The sequence below is a fragment of the Podarcis tiliguerta genome (genome assembly GCF_965153285.1).
Source record: "Podarcis tiliguerta genome assembly, chromosome: 3".
NCBI classification, from domain to species: Eukaryota; Metazoa; Chordata; class Lepidosauria; order Squamata; family Lacertidae; genus Podarcis; species Podarcis tiliguerta.
In genome coordinates this window covers 45655834-45671820 of record NC_139536.1, presented here as the reverse complement: position 1 = coordinate 45671820, position 15987 = coordinate 45655834, and positions in this window count along the sequence as shown.

The window sequence follows — 15987 nt, the reverse complement described above, 5'->3', positions numbered from 1 at the left end:
ATCACCTCAAGTCTTTCAAGAGATGTGTAGCTCCAAGTCACTTTGGCAAGTGGAGGGTAATATGCCTAGGACAAGCCATGTGTTTTGGCATGAATGTGCCATTCCAGCTGTAGGTGGCATCCTTTTTCAGTTAAATCTCAGTTAGGGCTGAGCCAAAATCCCCCCCCCCCCCCAAGTTCCAACATACTTTTGAAAATTTTCATTTTGGAGAAAACTGGGGGAGAATTTGGGTGCGCTCTCTTGCTTGGAAAATATTTGGTGAAATTCTAATAGGGGGTAAGACCCATGGGAACCAGTGTGGTTTACTTTCAAGTAAGCAAGCACAGGATCAGGCTGAATGTTTTTCAAGGTCAGGCATGCTGCATGCATTTTCTCCGATTTTGCTAAGCACTCAAACAGAGGACAAAAGAGGTTTCACCCAAGGGCTTCTGCCTTGGAACCTCCTGGCATCTCTTGCTGACAGACCTGCTGGAGAAAACAATTAGATCTTCCTTCTCCATCAGCTCATGGCGGGGGTGGGAGCGGAAAGGGCAGCAGCTTTCCCCTGAGGGTCTGGCTGAGAGGATCCTGGAAATGATGGAAAGGAGCAACATTGTATTTGTAACATTTGAGCCTTGGCTCAAAGAAATTTGGAAAGAAATAGGTGCTTTAAAAACAACAGCCGAATGGAGTTCCTATTTCTTTCGTCTACACCATTTACTCTGATGCATTTCTTAGTGGGTGCACACACCATACTTTTAAAGCAATCCCACAAGAATCCTGGGAACCCATTTTTTTAAGGGTGCTGGGGATTGAGGCTTTGTTAGGAGTGGAATACAGTTGCGTGTGGGTGGGTGCCTTTAATATATGATGCACAAGCGTCCTTAAGTTAAGCACAACCAGAGCTGGTCCTACTGATGGGTGAAGTGAAGGGTCCACCTCAGGCAGCTGATTTGGGGTGTCATGGAAATGCTGAATGCATCATTCTTGTATTTTTCAGCCCAGGAAGAGGTGCTTGTGGGCTTTTCTGCCTCAGCTTCCAAGCAACTAGGCCAGTCTTGAAAACCTCTTTTTGTTGTTTTGCTTCAGGTAGCTAGATAACTTGGTTTAACCCTTGAGAACTGTCTGGTTGTTGTGTGCTTGGCAATTTAGGCTGTATGCACACTGTATATTTAAAGGACATTTAAAGCACATTTTTCCTGCTCAAAGAAGTCTGCCCAGTGTAGTTAGTTAGAAGTTGCTGGGAATTTAAAAAAGAAGAGGGAAAGCAAACACTACCCAGTTAACTGGGTTCAATAGCTAGCAGGCTGCATTGCCTTCTGAAGCAGAGGTCTCTTCCAGGTGGAGCAGATGGTGGGGTGATTTTTTTTATTTTTTATTTTTTGCTGAGCATATTTTAGTGCTGGCAGTCAAAATACCGCTAGTCAGGATATCTTAACACATTCCAACTGCTGTAATGAAAGGTTCTTCCAAAAAAGAGAGAGATTGTATTATGCATTTTCATATGTTTGCAAATGGATTCACTCTCTGCTAGCAGCTCAAATTGTTTTCAAGGGGAAATGTTTTTGAATTGAGAACAGCGAGCTGTATATAAACTGACGATTTGCATTTTGCATGAGCAGGAAAGGAGCTTCAGTGTGAAAACGTTCTGCACTCTGGTGCTCCTCTTCCCTGGTATCATCTGCTGGCTTGCAGCCAAGGCACAATGTTATCCATCAGAAGAGGGTTTCGCTAATAGCCAATTCAAAGTGCTGGCTTTGACCTAAAAAGCCCTATGTGTGCCTTGGAATCTTAGCACCCAAAGGACCGCATCTTCCCATAAGTACCCACCAACATCATCTGATAAGAGAATAAGAGGCCTGATGGTCCAACATTCTGTTCCCACAGTGGCCAGTCAGATTCCTAACAACATTAAGAGAGACTTTATTCAAGTGTCCCCTCACTCTGATATTCAAAAGTGGCTATGAGGGAGATGGCCTTCTCTTCTGCCCCCCCCCCCCCCCCCCCGCAAAAAAATTGCAGAATGCTCCACCGGTATGTTCTTCTGATGCCTACACTGGTATCTTTTCAGCATTGGGCAAAGACATTTTTGTTCACCCAGACCCCATTCACACCATACATTTAAAGAGCTATGACCCCACTTAAAACACTCAAGGCTTCCCCCAAAGAATTCTGGGAGCTGTGGTTTGTTAAGGATGCTGAGAGTTGTTAGGAGACCCCTATTCTTCTCCCAGAGCTACAATTCCCAGAATTGTTTAACTGTCAATCCATCTTCCCAGGGAAGTTTGAGAATTGTGGTTCTGTGAGGGGAAAGAGGGGGTAGGGTTTCTGCAAATAGAGAGGCGTGAGCTGATCACAGATGACTCCTTGTGGTTCCTTGTTTTATTTTAACCTTTAATAATGTGGCAGTTGTGTAGATCAGTATTACAAGCTGGGAACGCTTTAAGTTTAAGAGCAAAGGGACAGTAATGGTGGAGGTGTAGATACAACAGTTGTGAGGGATGTTGCTATATCCCATGTGCACTCTGAGATCCAACATGACCCTGTTGCCCCCTTCATGTTAGCACACCATTCATACAAAGAATTGTTAGATGGAGATGACTATGTGTTGTGTCAAGAGGGGATCTAATGAATTTGATCCAGTTTCATCATGAAGAAGCAGAGATGAAAAAAGAAGAAGAAGCTGTCATGTACTGTTTTGTTGATAAATGTAAGCCACAAGTAGGTACAGTTTTTCCAATAATAACGCTGTAAGGTGCTGTCTTGTGGCACCATTAAATAATTCACTCATATATCAGTGTAGCAGAACAAATATAAAACCTAACAGTGCAACAGGGGGGAAAAACCCTGTTATCTGCCATCTCTTAACAGCAACCCAGTGCTGTCTCTGTACAATCATGTGAATTGCATTTGATCCCATTCCCCTTGATCTTCCCTGACATTGGCACCGTACATACAGCAGACTAGATGGCGGCGTTTTCCCCAACACTGGTTCTTTGCAATACTATTCTTAGGTCCAAATACACGTGGTGCTTCATGTATGGTGTGCAGCTACACCTCTTGACTTTCTTGAACTAATTACACCTGCAGGGCATACCAATTGCTCTCAGGATTTCAGGGTGCAGGATGGAGAGGCGTATCCCTCCCCTCTCCATCCCACCTCAGAATCCACCTTCAAGGCCTAGTGGGGAAATGAGTGCCCACTGGTGACTTGTAGCCATGTCAGGGCCAGGAAGTTCAGAGGAAGGAAGGGATAACTTAAAAACAAAAAGTCTGAAAATAGAAAGGCACATCATGTTCTGGATGCCTGGAAATCATGGAGGGATTTAGGGAGAGCTTCTTGTGGTCAAGGGATAGACCATGGGTAGGCAAACTAAGGCCTGGGGGCCAGATCTGGCCCAATCGCCTTCTAAATCTGGCCCATGGACGGTCTGGGAATCAGCATGTTTTTACATGAGTAGAACATGTCCTTTTATTTAAAATGCATCTGTGGGTTATTTGTGGGGCACAGGAATTTGTTCAGAGAGAGAGAGAGAGAGAGAGTCCGGCCCCCCACAAGGTCTGAGGGACAGTGGACCGGCCCTCTGCTGAAAAAGTTTGCTGACCCCTGCGATAGACGGTCTGCCTCTGCTCAGTAGCCTGTCACTCCCAGGGCTCTGAAAACCAAACTCGATGTGATAGAATGGGATACCACCACCCCATTGGAAATAGCCAACATTTTGGTGCAGAAGGGGGATTCTGAACTAGGCCACCCTGGGAGCAAAGGTTTTAAGGTTTCCTCTTATTAGGCCACAGTCCTGATCTAGCTTGCTCCTTGTTTTATTTGGTGTCTTAAATCTTTCACACTAAAGCTGAAGAAGTGAGTAATGAATGCCACATCTACCTTGACCCTCAGCTCATGTTTCTGTATTCCTGATTCACACAAGCCTGTCTCATCTTATTGCCCACAATCACGCCAGCCCTGAAAAAGCTGAATCCCTTGGTAACACTTTCCCCCGATGATTTAAGACACACAAAAATAAAACAAAAATAAAAACACCAAAGGTACCTTCAGGTTCCCATGGAGAAATGCGGGGTGGGAAGACGAGACAGAAAGGTTGCTTAAACCCCATTTACTACTCAAAAGCATCCTCCCTCCATTGCTTTTACACCTTCAAGGAAAAAGCTTTTACAAGAACAGCAATTAAACACTGTGTGACTATAGATTTCTACCATAAAATCTGCCTAATTTGTCAACAAGCTGTCTCTGAAGACCAATATCTGTGTAAAAGTGCCACCCATTTCTAACACACACAGCTACAAAAGCTCTCTTAAACACTTTCAGCACCCTTAAAACTCCAGACATCTTATTTGTTCATCTTGTTATCCTGATTAAATGGAAAGTTAATATTTAAACTTGTAACAGAAGCTTTTGCATGATCCCCTTGATAGGGGTTTTATGGGCCTGTACAGATATTGGGACACAGGTGGCACTGTGGGTAAAACCACAAAGCCTAGGACTTGCCGATCAGAAGGTTGGCAGTTCGAATCCCTGCGACAGGGTGAGCTCCCGTTGCTCCTGCCAACCTAGCAGTTCAAAAGCACATCAAAGTGCAAGTAGATAAAAAGGTACCGCTCCGGCGGGAAGGTAAACGGCGTTTTCCGTGCGCTGCTCTGGTTCGCCAGAAGTGGCCTAGTCATGCTGGCCACATGACCCGGAAGCTGTATGCCGGCTCCCTCGGCCAATAAAGTGAGATGAGCGCCGCAACCCCAGAGTCGGTCACGACTGGACCTAATGGTCAGGGGTCCCTTTACCTTTACATATATTATTAAGGGGTAAATACAAATTGAAATATTGTTCTGCTTACATCCCCCCCCCCTTGAGCTGTACTGCTCCACTGACTGGGGACTAGCTGTGAGTGGTGAAAAGGGGGCTGAACTGCAGAAATAAGTTAATCTTTATGTAAACCCCTCCCCCTTCTTCCTGCTGTTTGGCTGATCAGTGAGAGGGTATGTAGTGGGCCATGTAAGATTACACAGGGGGCCAGAAACAGCGTAGGGGCCATAGATTGCATACCTCTGAACAAAAAATAGAAAAATGCATGTTTTTTGGAGACTATGCATAGTGACTGGAGATTGTGCATACTGCAGTCAAGATACACACATTCCATCATGCCTGTTGGGGGTTATGTATACTAATTAGGAAATGTGCACAATTCCCTCATTATGGAAAGGTAATGAGCTGAATTCTCCATGTGACCTGGTGAATGTGCACAGTGACTAGCTGTTATGCACATTAATCGCTCAAATTACATTCCCTTTTAACACGCATATATGTGGCAGAAGCCTAGCATTTGTACTCAGCTAAGGTGAAAGCACCCTTTTCTCATGCCATACAACCAGGAAAAATTGTTTTTAAAAAATATATAGCTATATCTGTAGCCATCACTTGGTATTTAATCAGATAAAACATTGCCTCTTTAAGTTCTGCAACTAAACACTTTGGAAAGACAGGAAAAATGAAAAATGATATAAAGGTAAGGGTAAAAACGCTGATAGGGTAGAAGAAGCTTCTGAATGAGTCAGAGACTAAATAAACCGAAGTCAGAGTGAAAACTACACACATGTTACAAACTTTGTGAAAATGCCTTTTTAAAAATCGTTTTGAAAAATTCATTGAATTTGCTATAGCTCACAGTCGCTATCTGGTGTCACAACTGTATATTGCACTTTACAACACATTCAAAACATTTTATTTGCAGCCGTACTGTCTTGGGTTGCCCACCTGCAGGGAACATGTTTAATGTTGTGGGAAGAGAGATTATTATTGTCTCTGAATAAAGGAGGAGAATTAAAATTCAGACCTGGTCAATAAGCATAGAAACAATGGTCAATACGTTGGAAAAAATGTCTATTGATAGTGCAATGTACAAAATTCCCTGTTTATCCTGTCAGGTTAATTACACATGATGCCTTTCTGAACATCTGCAGCATAGCTCTCCCCTCTCTAAACAGCTTCAATTAATGTGCAGGAGTTACCTTTGTGAGGGGGATTCAAATGCCTCTCCCCAAGGCAGCAGCTCTGGTGCTGGGAATATTGTCCTTTCTCAGTGCTCAGATGTGATTCTGCCCCTTCGCTCAGCAAACACATCTGTTGTGATGGTTAGAGAAGAAGAAAAGGGAAACCCATCCCAGAGCACTTTACAAAAAATGTGGGGTCTGGCAAGTTTCTTCAAAGCCTTTTGGAGTCAGGAGGACGTTCACTTTGAAGACACCTCAGGTAATAACACTGGATTCTATCTAATAATGCTGCAGTTTCATTTCCAGCTATCAAGTCTTTCTGCCTCATTAAAAGTTCCACATTTTTTAAGTTTTCCCCTCCACAGTCTTTATTAAAGGCAATTTGAAAAAGTGGACTGGGGAACCTTTTGGAGATCACAAACCCCTTCCACTCCCACCCAGAGCCTGTTATAGATTTGCTAATTATATTGCATGCTATTAACTGCAGTAATCAATGCCATCCTCTGAGAAAATTGACCTCCGATGTAATCTGTTATAAAACCAATCCTATGACTTTGCACAACAATGTCATCCTTTCAAACTGCGAGCATTATCCTTCAGCTACTTCAGCGATATTACTCTCTTCTTCCATTTTCCAGTATTGGAGGCCACAGATTTCTGCCCCACAGCTGTAGCCCCTGTGCTACGCCACACACTGCTCTGGAGCAGGGGTGCCGATTCCTAGGGGCCAAGTCCTTTTGGGCCCCCAATATTTTTGGGCAGAGGGAACCCCCAAACATTCAAAAGTGGAGGAGGCCAAGCACAGAGCCACATGCAATGCAGCTTCAGTGGCTGGCTCCTTCTCCTCTTGCCACAGAGGGAAAGGAGGTGGCAGAAAAGGGGTGGTGGCGGCAGCAGCGGCAGGAGGAGCCACAACCACTGAAGCTGTGCTGCCACTGCATTCGGCTCTGCTCCCTGGCTCCTCCCAGGGTCCTGACATCACACATGTGACGTCGGCCCCAACCCCATTCTCCTTCAGAAGCTGCTCTTCTGCTCCAGAGTGTCACTCAATGTTCAGGAGTGACTTTAGTGTGTGCGTGACAGGTTACAGCGGGTGTGTGTGTGTGTGGATAAGAAGGGTGTGTGTGAGTTATGGGGGAATGGGGTTCACACCTGGAGGGACATGTTGCCTACTGGCCTCATTGTCAACATGTGCAGTAAGTAACCATTGCAGGCTGGTCCATCAGGGCAAATGAGGCACTGCCCCATCAGCCTCAGTTTGCCCTCAGCCAGCCTGCCCTTGCTTGCCCTCCTACTTACAACTAGTCCAAAGGATAGCACTGTTTGTCAGCTTTTTCCTCTTTTTCATTCTCAGTGTTACGCTTGTAGAACTCAACAGGAAAGAGGATGGGGGCCAAACTAGCATTATTTGGCTCTGCCTGCCATTGGCTTTGGCTCCACCTCCTGTTTGGGCTCCTTGCCTTCTGCCCTACCAGCAACAATGGCCATCAACCATCAACCAAAGTGGGAGGGGAGAGAGAGAGAGAGAGAGAGAGGGGGGGGGGATTCTGGACCAATCAGGGCACTTCCTTATCTGACTGAATTTTACACACACATACATCTGTGTTAGGGACGCGGGTGGCGCTGTGGGTTAAAGCCTCAGTGCCTAGGGCTTGCTGATCGAAAGGTCGGCGGTTCGAATCCCAGCGGCGGGGTGCGCTCCCGCTGTTCGGTCCCAGCGCCTGCCAACCTAGCAGTTCGAAAGCACTCTCAGGTGCAAGTAGATAAATAGGGACCGCTTACTAGCGGGAAGGTAAATGGCGTTTCCGTGTGCGGCTCTGGCTCGCCAGAGCAGCGATGTCACGCTGGCCACGTGACCCGGAAGTGTCTTCGGACAGCGCTGGCCCTTGGCCTCTTTGAGTGAGATGGGCGCACAACCCTAGAGTCTGTCAAGACTGGCCCATACGGGCAGGGGTACCTTTACCTTTTTACATCTGTGTTGGTTCCCAGTCTAAATCCATTGCTAGTCCCATGCTGTTTGTGGCACAAAGCCTGAACGTTTTTCTGCCACCCACAAGTTAAAACCCAAAAGGCCAATCTTATCATATCCCCTCCAAACTCACACTAAAATTTGAGGGGATGTTTATGACAAGGGTAAATAAGATTTGAATTGAGCACTTTTGGTTCACAGATTCCACACTATGCTACATTCTCTCTCATGAGGAAACATGGACTGTTGCCATTTTCCATTTGCTTTCATCCTGTCAAAGCTTCATTCATGCTGTGGATGCATCTGAAGAAAATATGAAGAAATCTAAAAAGAGAGGAGACCTGGCAGCTAGTGATATTGTGTCATCCTTTATAGCAGCATGATAACACAGCCCTTCATGTTTCTCAAATGAAACCTTGAGCCAGTGTTTTAGCCATTAATTCTCAAACCACCATCTGCCCATGTTAACTCATTACCTTACTTAGCACTTCCTGTAAATTAACATCTTAGAAAATTGGCATGGGTCAACAGATGACCTCACTCTGGCTGCTTCATCTTTCCAAATAATTTCAACAGAGAGGCCCACTTTAATTTTTGAAATAATATCTGCTTCAAATCTGACAGCATGGAAGATGCACACAGATCTCCCCTTCCCCATTCAAGAAAAATCCCTGCTCAACCTATTAAAGGAGAAATGCAAGGATGATTCTGTATTTATTGTTTCATTTCAGTTCTTCCCCATGGGGAGGGTTTTGAGAGGGGTAGCACACAAATTTTGGAGGGAAAGTTGAGGGGTTTTATTTATTTATGTACATTCACAATGTAATTAAAAGTCATTTGTAATCTGATCTTTCCCAATGGTCTTTGACACCCATATTTCCCCATGTTTACCATGAGCCAATTATTAGACGGGCTGTTGGTTACAGAGCAAGGTTAAAGGAATATGCCATTTACAGACTGGATGGAACAAACATTGTTGTTTGTTTGTTTAAATTAAATGAGGCTTGCTTCATTAGACTGGCTCAATAACAATATAAGTCCAGTGCCTTAGCTGTGTCTTAGATTTCTGGGAAAGCATGGCTCTCAATTTTAAAATACCAACTTAATGTGAGTATGTGCCCCAGGGTTAATTTTTAAAGAAAGATAGAAATCTAACAAATAAATGGTTGAGGGAAACAATCCAAATAAAAACTAAGTGAAAGCTGGCAGACAACAGCCACTGTGGAAACCTTATGGAAACAGGAGAGCGAGAAAGGTGACAAGGGACTTATTAAGGTCTTTGAGGAATCTTACAGTTTGACCATTGTTCTAGGTTTCTGGTGGGATTCAGTATTTGGCTTCAGTGAAATGTGAGACTCCAGGTTGTATCCAGCTAAACCCTACTGAGAGTAGACCCACTGAAATTACAGAATGGTTAAGTTAGCTTATGTATATTAACTTTAGTTGGTTGATTCTGCATAGGATTAGCATTACATACCACTCCATGCCATTGAAATACCCATGGGGCCAGGTAGCGTTGGTTCATATTTGCATGCTAAACCATGCACTGAATCATCCTGGGGTAGGGTAGGGTGGGGTGGCAGAAGGAGGTAATTTCAAATACAGAGGATCCTAAAGCCTTTAGAGGATCCTATTTACTTACTGGGGAAAGTAGAAGAAGCTGGCTGGGCTAGCACACTTTGGCAACTTTATTCCCCCCCAGTTTCAGAACCCGTGGAAGCTTGACATACCACTCCAGGCAGCGACTGCCTCCACTTTTCCCTCTCCTAACCTCCAGGATCTGATTGGATCTAGACTGGCCTTTCCACTCCATGGCAGGATGTGTGCAGTAGAGCACTTGGCCTGGGATGCCCATGGTACCTTGTAGGGCCTGAAGGCAGAGCCGTAGCCAGGTGATCTTGCGCCCCTGGCAGAACCATCCAGATTGCACCCCCTAGCCAGGGACAAATTAGCTCTTCTTTCTGCCTCTCCTACAACCCCCCCTCCACCCATTCAATTCACCCTCTATCTAAAACCATTTCTTATGAGCCAATAATCAATATTTATATTTATGGACATATCTTTTAGCCAATTTTGTCCGTCCCTCCCATCGCCTGCGCCCCTGGCAGGGGCCCGCCTCACCACCCACTAGCCACAGCCCTGCCTAAAGGCACTTTGCATTTGGGGCTTGCAATAGACAGGAGAGTCTCTCCTAATGCCGCTAACGGTTATTGAATTAAGACTGGCTGGACTGCCCGAGACAATTGCTATCACTGAGACAATAGACGCGAAGGGTTTTGAACACTCAAAAAGCACTGCAGAAATGTTCAGGATTTGGGCCCCTGTTAGAATACAAGCACAGCATGGAGAAGGTCCCAGGATTGTTCCCTGGCCTCTCAAGGTAGAGCTGGGAACGGCTCCTGTGTCTGAGACCATACATTTAAAGTGCATCCAATGCACATTAAAAGACCATGGCTTCCCCACAAAGAATCTTGGGATCAGTAGTTTCTTCAGGGTGCTGGGAGCTGCCGCTCTGTGAAGGGGAAAACTACTGTTCCCAGGGTACTTTAGGGGAAGCAACATGCTTTAAACAAATGGTGTGGAGGTGACCTGAATCTTTGGAATGCTAGATGCTGCTACAAATTGCAGCTGCTGATTAAACTAAGCAGTAAGCTAATCGTGTGCTTAACTAAATACCATTACAGTGGTACCTCAGGTTAAAGATGCTTCAGGTTACAGACAGTTTATGTTACAGACTCCGCTAACCCAGAAATAGTACCTCAGGTTAAGAACTTTGCTTCAGGTTGAGAACAGAAATCACACAATGGCGATTTCAGGTTAAGAACAGACCTCCGGAACGAATTAAGTACCGAGGTACCACTGTATTGTCTATTTACCATGCTTATGTAAACAAAAGGCACTTGGAGAGGGTCACTTATCAAGACTGGGGTCATGCTGTGTGGGAGGGGGTTGACCCTTCTCCCCCTACCCTGCTGTTTTCCCATCCCCAAACCCTTCTGCCTAACGCTAGTACCTTGGGGTCAAATGCCAGCTTTGGGAGGAGGAAAACTGCCAGCAGAAAAACAGCACAGGGGAAAGGGTTAAGCCACACCGCGGTCCTTATCGGGGTCAGGGGCTCTGCCTATGTTAAGGAAGAAGCATGGGCAGCCTTAATAATAATAATAATAATAATAATAATAATAATAATAATAATAATAAATTTTATTTATATCCCGCCCTCCCCAGCCGAAGCCGGGCTCAGGGCGGCTAACAACAATAAAACAGTACAAACAACACTCTAAAATCATTCATTATAAAATTAATTAATTAATTAATTAATTCAAGCCACTGGCAACCATTGGGCCAGAGCTCTGCGAAGATTGCCAACGGAGGGAGTCAGGCTGTGCCCTGGCCAAAGGCCTGGTGGAACAGTTCTGTCTTGCAGGCCCTGCGGAAAGATGTCAAGTCCCGCAGGGCCCTGGTCTCTTGTGACAGAGTGTTCCACCAGATCGGAGCCACGGCTGAAAAAGCCCTGGCTCTAGTTGAGGCCAGCCTAACTTCTCTGTGGCCTGGGACCTTCAAGATGTTTTTATTTGAAGACCGTAAGTTTCTCTGTGGGGCATACCAGGAGAGGCGGTCCCGTAGGTACGAGGGTCCTAGGCCGTATAGGGCTTTAAAGGTTAAAACCAGCACCTTAAACCTGATCCTGTACTCCACCAGGAGCCAGTGCAGCTGGTATAGCACCGGGTGAATGTGATCTCGCAGCGAAGACCCCGTAAGGAGTCTCGCTGCGGCATTCTGCACCCGCTGGAGTTTCTGGGTCAGTCTCAAGGGCAGCCCCACTTAGAGCGAGTTACAATAATCCAGTCTGGAGGTGACCGTCGCGTGGATCACAGTGGCTAGGTCAGGGCAAGAGAGGTAAGGAGCCTACTGCTTAGCTTGGCGGAGATGGAAACATGGTATGAACATTCTCGAAACATGGTATGAACATAACGGTGCAGTTTGTCTGAGGATGTCAGCATCTGCCTTGGTCACCAAGATGTTTATGCAGATCCTCAGAATGTAAGGCTTGGAATCACAGAGCATTTTCTCAGACTTACTGCAGCAGAGCTCTTGCTTCAAAGTGACACCTCTTTAAATGAGCGGAAAACAAAAGCCACTGCATTCTACATAAGGGACAGAATCGATATCTTTCAGGAGCTCGCCGAATCGATACATGCCGGATAGAAGTCTTTTGGAGCAATATAAATTGCATATGCTGATATATTATTTTATTCCTTTTGCTGCCGAGTGATAAGAGGTTATTTTCTAGGAGCTCTCCTTGCAGAGGATTAATTGACAGCAGGAGTGAAGAACTGCTGGCCCCCAGGTCAGATTTGGGGGCCCACATCCTGCCTGCAGCATCCCCCCTTCCCTACTGGAAATAGGTGTTTGGGGAAAACCTTTTTTAGGAATTGCCCCTGCTGCATGATTTCCTGCCTGATAATGTCTTGTTCTTCAAAGGTTGTAATAACTGTACCTTTGCAGTGGATAGAAGCATTTCCTTCTCATCCTTATTTCTGCCTTTACCAGAGCCTGAGACCTGATCAAATAGAGGTGTCGTGAACAACCATTTTGAGTCAGAGGGCCACATTCCCTCATGGGCAACTTTGCAGTAGAGGGTGGAGCAAAAAGTGGTTAGAGCAAAGAATATGGATTTAACTTTTGTACAATAGACTACATTTCAGCCACCCAAAGGTCATAGGCTTCCACACACACACACACACACACACACCTCCATCCTCCACACCAGCAAAAGGCTTTAACTCAGTTTTCAAATACATTTTGCAGCAAGAGGCATGACCTGCAGAGGGTGTGGGGCCTAGGAAGATTCCCAAGGGCCTGATAGAGAGGGCTAGAAGACTGCATTTGGCCCCCACTTCTGTCCCAGAGGTTATAAATCTTATGGGTGCAAGTCAGTGTGCAAGTCGGAAGGTTTTGCCAGGAAACAAAGAGCATTCCAGAAACAAGGATGACAACCATGTGGCTAAGATAGAGAGCTGAATGTTGATGCGACTTTGCATCAAGGCTGCAATCTTAATCCATTTTTTTTATTAATCAACTTTTTAAAAAATCACCCAAAATTGCAACCCCAAATAATCAGGCAACAAGTTAGTTAATTTGTAAAGTGCAGGTGTCCATTCTTAGAAGAGACGTGGGAGAGAATGCCTCTTCTAAGATGGCATCATATATGCGTGCATGATCTATCACCACAGTTTTTGTTTCAGCACATAAATTCCTCCTAACAGGAAAAATAGTAGCTTGATGGGTAGTTTTCAGACCAGGTTTGAAAACCTGCTCTGCCTGCCACCATTGTCCTGATCTACCACAACTATTTGCAAAAGTTGTAAGCTGTCAAAGGCTTAATGCTGTGCAGCTGGCATAGATAAGACTCCGGGCTCCCAGCTAGTTCCAAACTATTTGATTTATTTGACAAAGTTCAAAAGTACATCTCTAGCATTTCCATTAGCGTCCATCCCCTTGTTGCACAGTTGCCGCGTCAACTCTTTTTTTCCCCTTTTCCGTACCCAGCATGCAAGTCTGCGGAAACCCCTCCCCTGACTTCCTCTGTGTACAGAATGACTTGTTCCCGGCTCCTCCTCTTCCCTCTCTACGTCAGACTCACTGTCAGACGACAGGCTGCTACTGATCTCTTTAGGCTCTCTATAATTGCTGGTTTCTGTTCTTTCATCTTTCCCCGTTTGCCTCTCCCTGACAGAAGCAACTAGGTTATTCCATCTAGTTTGTCCTTTCACAGAAAGAAGTGGGAGCTGCTGGGTTCGTAGACCAGAAGATCTGGATTGCTGCCTAAGGATGCTAGTGGCTGAATCTCTTTGGTGAAGATGTGTTTGCCTCTAGTTACGTTGGAGCCGCTCCAGCTTTGCATGGTTGGATGCTGTTTGAATGTCATCAGAAAAGAATGATGTCTAGAGCAGCATGTGATTTGAAACTTCATTGTCCAAGCCTACAATCTAATTCAAGGGAGTTTTAGTTGACTTTCCACCTCATTATTGTTATTTATTGGTGTTCTAATGGCAATAATTTTTTGTCAACTTCAACCCAGTTGGTTTCCAGCCAGGGTGAGCCTGATTTTGTAAGGCATGAAGCCTGCCATCATCCATAAATCTCCTTAATAAATGAGTGTATTAATTCCAAACACCCTGGTCCCTTTCTTGATGAGTAATACATTATTTTATTTCAAGAGATGTATCCTGTTCATTTGTCAAATTCTGCCTATTGGATTCTAGCTGGCACACATTAAATGTACACTGCTCCAGTGAAAATCAGTGCCAAATGTAGATGTAATTCCCAGTATCATTCAGGTCTCATTTAAAATTATCTCACATCAGTTAATAGTTTAATTAGCAGGGGTTATGAAATGGAATTCATTTATGAAGCCTTCCATGTCGGTGAGTTTAATATTCCCACATCCTTCCCTAATATTGAAATGCACAGGAATAATGAAGGGTGTTGAATGCAAAAGTCCTAGCTGGTACATAAACGTGGGAGAGAGGAGACAGTCAGGTTTGGAATGAACGTCAGTTTGGCAAGCTATTATTTTATAACTGCAAGCAGCAACGTTGGGTAACAGTCCAGCCAAAGTTAAAGACTTTTGCATCCCACTGATTTCAGTAGGCTAGATTAGCATATGCTCTCAACTATCTTCCAGCTAAACTCAATGGATCTTAAATGGGCTTGAAAATATTTGACCAGAATTAGATAATTGATCAAGTGTCCTTTGAGCAAACAAATGGTTAGGCCTAGTAGTCACAGACTCTGGGCTTGTTGTCTAATAGGCGTGTGATTGTGTGTGTGCACACACACTGATTTGATTTGGGGCCTGATTCAGGACCTCAGATCAGGACTGATCCAACCCAAGATGGCCCAGAGCCAACCTAATGTTATCCAGACGATTTGGGCCCTAAACGGAATTGGTGATTTAAACCTTAATTAAACATGTAGTCAGTGTGAGGAGAAGGGGAAGGAAGACAGAGATGCATCTGTGTCTCCTTCTCCCCACCCCCACTGCATCTTTAATCAGGGTTTAATTAAACAGGTAATTGGCGGTAAGTGAAGGTGGGGGGAGAGAATGACAGGCCTGTGTCTCTTTCTTCAACACTCCTTTCCTCACCCACAAGGAGGAAAACCATGACTGCCTGACCACCACCCTATTGACAATGCCAGGTGGACTCAGCCTGGGGCAATGTTGGACTGTCTTGACCCACCCCAGGCAAATCCCAGATTGACCTGATTCAGTTTGGGATATGGGATTTGTTAGAAGCTGATGCACAGCCCTAGCAACTACCCAGTGTTCTGCTTTGGCTATGTTTGGCATGGGCGATACAGTCTCTTCTCATAAGGCCTTCTTGATACCCTGCTAGCTCCCTGCACAATAGTGAACCCAGTGTTTACAATGACTGTAACGTGGTAGGTAGGAAACATCTGTCAGCAATCTATAGAACTGCACTGCAGAATCCAAGAACTGTGCGAGGATCCTGGGCTGCCCTTCTTCAAAATGGCACATGCTGCTTCATTGTTACCCCTGAGGTGATTGCTGCCCCAACAACTGCTGAGATTGCTTGTTCAGTTGGACCAGCCTGTATACAATGAGACTGCACCTGCGTGTATAGGCATTTGTACTTCTTGTATATTCTTGTGACTCAGGGCAAAAGTTGCCCAACGTATTCGTAAGAAGAGTCCTGCTGGATCTCTTTAGTCTAGCATCATGTTGCCAACAGAGGCTGGCGGAAGCCTCTGGAAAGAAGCACAGCACGTTAGCATCCTGGCTTTCCGTTGTCATTTGTTTCATAGCATCTGACATTTCAAAGAAATTCTGGTTAGCTATTGTGGAAAGGAGGTAGAATCACACCAGCTAGCCCTGCCTCCTCCATGTTACATCATGCAGCCATGAGTGTGTGTGGATGTGTAGGTGCTCATATAATTGGAGCTGCTGCTCAATCAGAGATATCAATGATGTATTATATGCCAAAAGCAATGGCAGAGGGCATGGCTCTGTCCTT